This window comes from Humulus lupulus, chromosome 4 (genome assembly GCF_963169125.1).
Source record: "Humulus lupulus chromosome 4, drHumLupu1.1, whole genome shotgun sequence".
NCBI classification, from domain to species: domain Eukaryota; kingdom Viridiplantae; phylum Streptophyta; class Magnoliopsida; order Rosales; family Cannabaceae; genus Humulus; species Humulus lupulus.
In genome coordinates, this window is record NC_084796.1 from 144283635 (window position 1) to 144292590 (window position 8956).

General features: G+C 44.0%; 1 long non-coding RNA gene across 1 annotated transcript; it reads left to right on the plus strand.

Annotated features, from left to right (window-relative positions):
• Positions 1 to 293: 293 nt before the first annotated feature.
• LOC133830867 (uncharacterized) lies at positions 294 to 4009 on the plus strand. Its single transcript, XR_009892259.1, has 3 exons — positions 294 to 1311; positions 3483 to 3607; positions 3791 to 4009. It is a non-coding gene; the product is annotated as an uncharacterized LOC133830867 (long non-coding RNA).
• The last annotated feature ends 4947 nt before the right edge of the window (positions 4010 to 8956 follow it).

Genomic DNA, 8956 nt, shown 5'->3' on the forward strand with positions numbered 1-8956 from the left:
GTTTTTTTTTAGGGTTTATACCGTTTTGGACTTGCGTTTTGTCTCATTGTCTGTTTGTATTCTGTGTTTGACAAATTATTTTTTGAACCTTGTGTTTTGTTAAATGGTTTAAATAAATCCCTAAATCTAATTTTGATGAACAAAAAATTGAATATAAAAACACAGTTGTTAGATAGAATGGTTGTGCTTTTGTCTTAAATTGTTAATTTTGTGAATTATTTGTTATTTTAGTTTAAAATACTTCGATCAAAATTATGTTTTAATGATTTATTTGAACAATTTTACAAAACATGGTCTACTAAAAAGTAATTTGTTAAAACATAGAAACTAAACTAAACTAGTAATGTAACAAAATTCAAGGATAAAAGAAGTATAAACCATTTTATATTAAGAGTAGAATTTGTGTGTCAGCTGATGGAAAATTAAGTGTAATATAGGAGACTAAAATGCGTCACTTTTTGAGGCTCAAAGTGTTTGAGTATGAGCAAAAAAGCAAAACATAATGAAAAGATTCCATCTTCTGAAAGGAGAAGTGAAGGGACGATTCTCAGTTGTAGTAGCAGTAGTAATAAATAGAATTGGACCACACAACAAAGCAAAATCTTATCCCATTTATGACATGTCAAATTGCAAACTGGGAATTGATCGTTGAAGTTGACTCTTATATAGTTTTCTTCTGTTTAAATCTCTTGTGATCTTTAGATTTTGTTGGACCATGAGATGCTGGGGGCTGTGGGCTGGGTCCTGTTGTACTAACTTAACTCACTGCATGGGGGTTGCACTATAATTGTAAATAAAATGATATATTTACTTAATTATTACTCAACAGAATATCTCATATTATCAAAATTCCAATCAATTTTTTATTTTTGAAGACTGGTATTAATTTCTTTTAATTATTAATTCCACGCTTTCATTTTTAAGCTCTAAAGCCTTGTTGCCTAAGGTGTGCCAATGAATTTGACTAATATACTTAATAACAAGGTTAGGGAAAGAAGAAATCAAACTACTAACACTCCTAACATCATCAGCTAAGAGGGAAAGATTATTAGTCTCTTGAACAATTTTATCAATTACCATTTTACAATAGATTCAACACTAACTGTCCTCAAAGAAGTGCCATCTGCAAAGCCTTTGCCTCCATTAAGGGAGAAGGATGAGCTCCTCCTAAAGGTGAACAAATTCCAGACCACCTCCCTACTATGATCACGAACAACAATTCATATGCTTGAACACTTATGAGAGAAAGAGATTGCAGCATTCACATTCATCTTCAATTCTCCTTCAGGTGGTGGAACCCAAGAAACTCTGGTACGTGAATCTTCATTTCAGAAGATTTAAAGACCTGCTGAGCTATTTTATATTCATCAACATAACTGAAAACTCAAGCAGGAATTTCTTAAAATTGAATATTAGTCTTTTTCTTGGAGAAAATATCATACCTATTGTTCCCACACAAATGTTTACCGAGTTTTTTGGAAACCATAATAAATAAGATAAGAGAGATTAAAGAGAAAGGGTTTAGAAGTTGTAAGCAAGATTTTTACGTGGTTGGGGCGTTAATGAGCCTTAGTCCACGAGACTGTTGTATTAGAGCTTAGAGATTCTATAACAATGGAGTTTTTTCTTAGTTTTAGCAGAGTAACTGTATACATGCACCCAAAAACGTCCCTTCCCCAGTGCTCTGTTACATGTATTTATAGGTTCACAGGTTGTAACGACCCAAATCCGCTAATAAGGCTTAAGGGCCTTGATTAGCGTGCCAAGAGGGCATGATGTGATTTATGTGTGACTTTGATGAGTTAAATGCATGATTATGATTTAAAGCATGTTATATGACTATTTGTTTATCTGAGATGCATGACTATGTATATTAGTATGCATGTAGGCCCGGATCGTGTTAGAAGGGCATAACTGTAATTTTGGCCATGTTGGGCATAACTGCATTGATATGTGATGATTGTTGAGACCACATTGTGATGTGAATGTATCTGTGAATTGTGACTCGAGGCGATCCCAGTGAGCAGGCTAGCGGAAAATCATGACGGGAATTTATACCCGGCTCGGGGCGAGCCTGGGGTATAAGCAGGAATTTAGAGAATAGATTGAGATTAATTTTGATGATGGGGAATACTTATTTGGTGACTTTTCAGGTATTGGGGAGCAACGGGAAAATATTAGAGACACTTGAGGATTAGCGGGAATTGGGTAAAATGACTAAAATGGCCCTACTTGGACAATAGGGGCTTAGAGTTAATAGGGAGGGCATTTTGGTCATTTGGCTTTTTAGAGATTGATTTATGAGGCTTTACACTTAGTGGGATTTATAGAGAAAGTGTGTTGGGTGTGGAAAGAAAGAAAGAAAAGAGAGAAAACAAGGGTTTTTCCTAAGGGGGCGGTTTGTGCATTCTTGCACCTTTTCTCTCCATTTTTCTTTCAGCAAAGCTCAGTGGGGAGCTAGGATAGGCTGAGCATCAAGGATCTTAAGGTTACACTTGAAGATTTGGCAAGGATTAGCAAGAACACATCAACTTTTGAGGTAAGTTTTAGAGATTTCAGTTTTAAGGGTTTTGATGGTTTGAGCTGTGTTTTGAGCTGAGTTGATGGGAATTTTAGGGAATTTCTGGGCAAGCTTTGAGGATGAACAAGCTAAGGAGGTCTAGGGTTGAATCAAGGTCGAAATTTGCATCAATGGTAAGAATTCTAAGCCTTTAACTTTGTTGTTGACTGAATTTCTGGGTTTAGGGTTGTTCATGGTGAATTTTGAGATTTGGGATGTTTGTGCTTGGGTTTTGAGATTTGGGGATGATTGGGATGGATGGAGAGTGTTTATAAGCTTGATTTTGGGTTTGGAAAAGGTTTGGACAAGTTTGGGGTTGAAATGGTTGAAGGAAATCGCAAGAAGCGATTTTTGGGTTCTGCTGGGCTGCAACTAGCGCTACAGCGCTAGTCAGTGGGCGCTGTAGCGCTAGCCCCTGTTCTGGGGGGTGTGTTCTTCTTGTAGCGCTACAGTGCCCTCTTTAGAGCGCTGTAGCGCTGCACTGTTCACAGAAGTGGATTTTTGGGTTTTTGATGAGGGATTTTGACCTAGGGTTCGGGGCTCGATTCCGCCACTTTGTTTTGGGGATTTAGGACTTCCCGGGGGCTCGGGATTGGTCCCGAGGCTAGGTATTCGGACTTGGGGTTCGGTGTTGACTTTGACCTATGTTTGTGCCTAGGTGTGCGCTAAGGCTCGAGTGGGATCGTGCTCAAGGAGTCAGGTGATATAAGCTATTGAATTGAAATGTAAGAAAACTATAACACCCGTAGGATGGGGCATGGGCCCATAGTGTGATTGCGGGGCACGGCCCTATATTGCATGTTGCATGATGAGATGATTGCAGGGCACGACCCTATATTGCATTACATGTTAGGGTGCAGATTTAAATGAATTGATATTTGTTTGAATGTTATTTTGAGATATACTATATGTGTGATTATAGTGAAATGAACGGCTATGGCCGAGGGCGGCAAGGCCGAGAACGGCAGCGGGGCCGGAAGTAACACTTAGCACATGGGATGCTTATAGTCAGGGTAGGACCCAGAGGATACATGTGAGATCCTTACGGTAAGGACCGAGACCCCAGGCTTTGGTAAGGCTTCTGGGGCGGCATGGCCGTGTTTGCTTAGTCTAATGGTTGACTTGTTTATCTGTGGATTATCTGATATGATAAACTGTATAAATTGCATATGTTATGTTCTGCATGAGTTTTCTTGCTGGGCTTCGGCTCACGGGTGCTCTGTGTTGCAGGTAAGGGCAAAGGCTGAGTCAACCAACCATGAGTATGGAGAGCGTGAAGCGACGCGTACATGTTTGGCCTGTCCGACTGCTTTGGTTGGGGGTTTATACGAGAAATGGCTGTAATAACCTATGATTTTTATAACTAGTCAACTGTAAACTTATTTTATGATGTAAATAGTTTTCAAACCTTATTTTGGGATCCCAAATGTTTAATACTAGAAGTTTTAATGAAACGACGCATTTCCAAAGATTACAGCCTTAACTTTTTATTAGTCACACTTTTGATTTAAAAACCTCGGTTAGCGAGTTCATTGCACTGTTTTGTCTTAAAACTCACTTGGTAACGGCTCTAAGGTAGTAGGGCGTTACACAGGTGCACTAGGCATGAGCCAGGCTGACCTAGGCCCAATAAAGGTATAAATACAGCAAGCTTCTCTACCAGAAGCCCAATATAGAAGAATTAAAACATAAAAGAAAAATGCTACCTTGAGCCCATTGGGCCAGGCCAAACCGTCTCTATCATCCGACAAATTGGAGCTTTTGGTCTGGGCATCTCGAGTTACGAGACAGATTCAGGGGACAAGATCGGTCAGAGCAGTGGTGGCACAGGTCTGAACTAGCGGCGTACAATCCCGAGGTGGCCTTTTCTGCAGGTGAAACGTGGGGACAATTCCCACGCTTCATGGGGCGGAGTCAGGGTCACAGATGCTTTTCCCTGCCAACCTTGGGGACCCGACCCGGGTTCGTTTACCTATGTCCCTGTAACGCCCTGGATAACCAAGACCGTTACACTGTGTGTTTGAAATAGTGCAAGACTTGCTAATCAAGTCATTTAGTTGGAACTGTGTATTTAATGACACAAAAGATTAGGTTAAAAAGGAATTTGATTTATAAACGGTTAAGCTTTACTAAAACGGATGTTTGTTACATGGGATCCCAAATTAGGGTTTAAATAACGTAAATACAAAACTCTTAATTACAAATAAATGACCAAGCCACTCTAATTGAAAAATATACGTTTTAGGTTCCCGTTCCTGTACAAATCCTTGACCGTGGCGGCCGAGCAACTGACAATGTACACCTTGCCCCCAGAGCTCTCTAACCCATGGACAACTTGCCTTACCTGCACCATGTAGCACCCGTGAGCCGAAGCCCAGCAAGAAAACATAATATCATATCATAACAGTATTAACAGCTAAACAGTTCACAGAGTATAATCCAATAACCACAAAGCATTACTCAGTTCTTTCAAGCCATTAAGTCCATTCAAGACAACACACTGGTCAATAACCAATAATCCAGCTCCAGATACTCATTAAGTCATAGACAATATTCTACAACAGATATTCAACACATACATTCAGATTCAAGACACAATCAATCACATAATACACTCATACCACATAATATCCAGGGCCGACGACTTAGGCCGCACCCTCTGTTTAACCCACTGACTCCGGCCCGCTTAAAACGAGCTCAATGCATAATAAGCTGTCCTCGGATACCAGTGTCCGAGCCGCGCCCTGTGCGCAAGTGTGGATTTCGGCACCCTTAGGCCGTTACCACATGTCCTTGTGGCATAATACCACCTTATGACATTCATACCATTATAGGGAACGCTTAGTCCCAACATATTCACATGGTGTATCACAATCACATAACAATACATTCAGATATAGGGAACACTTAGTCCCGTCCTATCCACATACACAGGTGCATTTTTCTTACCTTAAGTCCAAATGCTTTAATTAGAGAGGACGACCCCCGAGCACGATCCATTCCCGAGCCCTAGCTTATCACCTAGTCACAACCAAGATAATGAATTCCATTAATACTCGGATATAGGTTTCTGGTTATAAAACTAACTCCCGGGCAACCGAATTCCACCAAGCACGGTGGTGAAACCAATCCCGAGCACACTAGACTACCTTCCCGTGCTTAAAACCCTCAAAAACTCATGTGTGCAACCAAGGGCTGCGGCCCTTGAAGCTTAGCCGCGACCCTTCTCCAAAACAGAGCCAACACCGCACCTGAAGGGGACACCCGCCGCGGCCCTTGCTTTGGGCGTCGCGACGCTTGCCTTTGGCCGAGCCTTCTTGGCTCCCTTACAAGCTAGGGCCGCGGCGCTCTAGAACAGAGCCGCGGCCCTTCCCGTCGAACCCAGAATTTCCACAATTTTCAACCTCCAAACCTTAACCAAAACCATCCCAAAGCTCCCTATTTCCATATCAATCATTCCCAACACTTTTAAGATAACTTTAACATCATAATTCAATAGGAAACCCAATCTAAAACTCATTGCAATCCATGTTTCAATCTCTGAAACTCAAGAACATCAAACACCATAACCAACCATTCAAAACTCAAATTTAAACTTCTAAATCATAAAGTAAAGTTTACCTTTTCAGCTGAACCCCTTTTCTAAGCAGAATCCCAGCTAGTTCCCAAGTTTCTAGCTTCAATTCCACCTTAAACATCAAAATTACAATTATCTTACTACTCAGAAAACTCAGAGTTTCTAACCTCAAAAACACAGTTTGATTCTCACCTTGGCTTTGATTAAATGTTCCTTGGATAATCCTTGAGCTAAGCTTTTAAATCCCCACTGAAATCCTCTGAAATCCCAGCCTAAATCGTCCAAATTTCCTCTGTTTTCCTTGTGTTTTTCTTAGTTTTCTTGAGAGAGAAGAGGGAGAGAGAATAAGAGTCGGTCTAATATTTCTTTCCACTAGCTTCTGTTTTAACTAAGTCTATCCTTTATCCCGTTAAGTCAATCCCGAGCCTCGGGGTGCTGGAAACGTCCCCGAGGGTAAAATGGTAAAATTCCCCAACATTCCCACCTAGACTTCCTAACCTCAAATATATCTCCATATATTTATTTTCATAACCCGATAGTCTAAATAATTACCCGATACCTATAATATCCTTGACTTATCCAAAGTCAACTATTAAGCCCCGTTGTGACTATCCCCGCTACCTGCTCCCTAGGATCGCCTTGTGCCGCTAATTACAAACGCACACACCTGTACACGCACATATATTTATCCATCTATCCACATAATAATGTGGTCTCAACAATTATCACACACATTCACATTTATGCCCTAACGGGCCAAGATTACCATTATGCCTTACCAGCCAAACAGGGCCCGCATACTTATTCAATACCCCTATTCACGCTTTCTTACCATTAATTCTCTTAACCTCCAATTATGCCCTCCCGGCACACTAATCAAGGCCCTTAAGCATTATTAGTAATTTTGGGTCGTTACAGTCCCTCTCCGTTTACCGCGAGCCCGGATCATCCACCAGGAGCCCGGATCGTTTACCAGGCTTCGGGACCGTTCGCACCGATCCCGACTGTTACCCCTGGCCAGTTGTATCGTCTCCCGGATGACCGTCCCAGACAATACTCCCTCGGACACCTTCCGGGCCTAACCCAGAATTGGGTTGTCGATATCCATCATACTCCTTGCCTGGGCCCGGGCTGGCCCAACCTCAATTGGTCAGCTAGTGGGCTTGGATCGCGGTCCCGGGCCCACGCAGGAAACGGCGATAATATTTACCCCCCAAGCCTTCATCTGGGCCTGCGCGGTGGAGGCTTGCCTTGGTCCCGGATACTTACGGCTATCTCCCCGATTCCTTCTTAGAATAGTTGGTCCGGGGCAAGGGGCCTCGCGTGTCGGGCGACTGCGGAGCCCGGATCGTTTACCAAGGTCCAGGTTCGTTTATCGATGCCCCGGTTCGCGACGAGGGGTACACGTGTCGTCTTGTAACCGCTGCACCGGTGGCACTTGACCTTGAAAATTCATCAACCACCTTAAGGGTCGCTAAGCCTAGGCTATTGCGTCGGCTCAGATTTCGAAGCGTCCCATCTGCATGGGGGCTTTCCATTAATGCTTCTGCGCTGAGGTGGACCGTAGGATGGGGCGAATTTGAAGTGTCTCCTTTTCTGGGACGTTGGATCGAAAGGGAGCGGATCCAGCACTCGAGTGGATTCATTAATGCCTCTGCACAATCTTGGACCGTCCGATGGGGGATCGATCCTATCCACTGGATCAGAGATCAGCATTTGGGTCTTTATAAATACCCCTCAGGCATTCATTTGAAACCTTTACACTCTCTAGCCAGTCTAAGAACCCGAAGGAATTGTTTATGTCCGATCTTGCCGACGAGATCTTCCACTGTCTGCTCATTCTGCGCCGTCGCCTTTTTCCAACGGTTCCGGCATCTGCACCCTTGCCCAAGCCTACGTCGTTAGCCTGTCCTCTCGACGAGTTGCTAAACCGTCTTCATCATTTCAAGACTGAGATTCTGCCGTCCTTATCGCCGGACAACCACCATTTTGCGCGACCAACAACTCATAGTAAGTTCCTCTGCCTTTTGCCTACATAGATAGGGGCATACCAGATATTTCTATCCTCCGGACAGCGTTCGTCCGGGGCGGGACCAGCCTGAGGCTTGGTCCTTTTTATTATACCCCCGGACATTGTTCGTCCGGGGCGGGACCAGCCTGAGGCTTGGTCCTTTTATTTGTACCCCCGGACATCGTTCGTCCGGGGTGGGACCAGCCTGAGGCTCGGTCCTTTTATTTGTACCCCCGGACATCGTTCGTCCGGGGCAGGAATAACCTGAGGCTTGGTCCTTTTTATTATACCCTCGGACATCGTTCGTCCGGGGCGGGACCAGCCTGAGGCTTGGTCCTTTTATTTGTACCCCCGGACATCGTTCGTCCGGGGTGGGACCAACCTGAGGCTCGGTCCTTTTAATTGTACCCCCGGACATCGTTCGTCCGGGGCAGGACTAACCTGAGGCTTGGTCCTTTTTATTATACCCTCGGACATCGTTCGTCCGGGGCGGGACCAGCCTGAGGCTTGGTCCTTTTATTTGTACCCCCGGACATCGTTCGTCCGGGCCGAGACCAGCCTGAGGCTCGGTCCTTTTATTTGTACCCCCAGACATCGTTCGTCCGGGGCAGGACCAGCCTGAGGCTTGGTCCTTTTATTTGTACCGCCGAACATCGTTCGTCCGGGGCGGGACCAGCCTGAGGCTTGGTCCTTCGGGGTTTGTACTCCCCAGACCTTGCCGGTCTGGGTCGGGACTAGGCCTGAGCCTTGCGCCCCACCTGGTATTTGTTCATACGGGGGACACCCCCCAAGTGAGCAGAGACTTGTC